At 41.8% G+C, this 1,794-nt stretch overlaps 1 protein-coding gene across 1 annotated transcript in view; it reads right to left on the reverse strand.

Moving 5' to 3' along the window:
- LOC116701237 (zinc finger protein 385D) overlaps positions 1 to 1,794 on the reverse strand; it is a gene marked incomplete at its 5' end in the record, with an annotated part of 18,396 nt that overhangs the window by 7,228 nt on the left and 9,374 nt on the right.

Genomic DNA, 1,794 nt, shown 5'->3' on the forward strand with positions numbered 1-1,794 from the left:
GCTTGTCTTGCACCCAGTCATGCATGAACACAGCAAATGCAAAAAGTGCAAATGACATGTCCTCCATTGAGGCCCTGACTAACCCCAACAGGACTAAAGGGACTTAAAAACACTCAACCCCTCAACAGAGGCTGTGATCAGCTTGGATCTCGTTTGGATTTTCTGCAATTATCAATTGTTATGTTTTCAGTTTGGTTTGTTAGTTGGTTGTCTGTTTATCAGCAGGATTACAGCAAAACTACTGGCCCTTTTCGTAAAACTGGTGGAAGGGTGTAGAATGGGCCCAGGAAGAACCCATTGCATTTTTGGAGCTAATGCGAATCACAGGGAGGAAACACAAACCATTTTTCACTTTCATTAACAATGCGAGATAGGCATTTGTAGGCGGAGTTCGGCACTGTCTGAGTGCCTTTCTAGTTCCAATAGTGACATGTTTTATGGCTGACTTTTTTAACATATTTACATAAACCTGTCACACCACTCTTGCAGCATCAAACACCCTTATACTACGGCATCCATCTCAATTTGCTACCAAGCTTGCAAGTTTGCTCACTGGTTAAAGCTTCCTGCTCTTCCATTGTTCAGAACCATTTAATCTTAGCTCAGTAATTGGCTAACCTTCCTAAACAAAATGCAGCAGCAATGGACTGTGGGGAAGTCAGTAATGCACAAAAAACATGTGACTATGCAAGTCCAGTGTGACCACCCGGAATCCAATCTGACCACCCCAGCCTCCGCTTTCCATGGTGGTGAAAACTATAAACATTTTACAATCACCTTTCAAACCTACAGGGGGTGAGTGTGTCATCTAAGATCCAAGCCTCACCCAGTTATTTTCCAAGAAGACTCAGATCCTGCTGATGGTCTTTCCACACAGACAATTAGAAATGAAGGTGGGGTGGGGAAACATTCCTCGCGATAAAGTTTTTATCATGTGTTGTGCTGTGTTGTCCTGTAACATGAACATGAACACTATACTGGTATCTGACCACACAGTACTGTACACCTCTGGACATTGCCTACCGGTCGGTTTAATAGACACATATACTCAGCACAATAAAACCCAACTGGCCTTTGTGGAGCAAAACAAACCCATTACCTGTGATGAGGGAGCCATATAACCAGCCGCAACCAGGGAGACTTTAAATCGAGACAAAGGTAATGCGAAAATGAATATGTTGTGGTGGGCCAACTAGTGCTGCTGTTAACCCGTAGAACATACTGTATGTATCACTGCACTGGATTTAGCTTGTATCTTTAGTGCCAAAGATGAATTATTTGCTCTTCAAACATTAAAATTGCAATGTGCTTGTGTGTGCGTGCATTCATTTTGTTTGATGATCACTCTAGGTGGCTGCGTAGGAATGCTTTTCTGCAGTCATTGGTCTTTTATCGCTCTCTGTTTCCCTGCAGCTGTTTGTCTATGTAAAAGTAAAGCAAACACATATAAAAACACATAGTTCTATTGTTCATATTTAAAATACCGATCATTGAATCATAAAAATTAAGAAATCATTAACTAGACGTCTGTAATAACAATGGCATGGAAATATACAGCGAAAGGCTAAGTGTATAATATAGAACATGAATAACAACATGGCCACAATGAACATTTATAAGAGCGTAGTTTTACGTTTCTCTGAATTTGACTTCACATCGGTAAAAGCCTGTCTTCCTCCCTCCTTAGCCCCAAAAGGCTCCTGTGTTACCATCTGACCTGCCATCACACATTCCTCACTTCACCCCTCCATCTGCTCCCCTCTGAACTCTCTGCCTCTCCTTTTTGTCTTTGTC

Source organism: Etheostoma spectabile, chromosome 14 (genome assembly GCF_008692095.1).
Source record: "Etheostoma spectabile isolate EspeVRDwgs_2016 chromosome 14, UIUC_Espe_1.0, whole genome shotgun sequence".
NCBI classification, from domain to species: domain Eukaryota; kingdom Metazoa; phylum Chordata; class Actinopteri; order Perciformes; family Percidae; genus Etheostoma; species Etheostoma spectabile.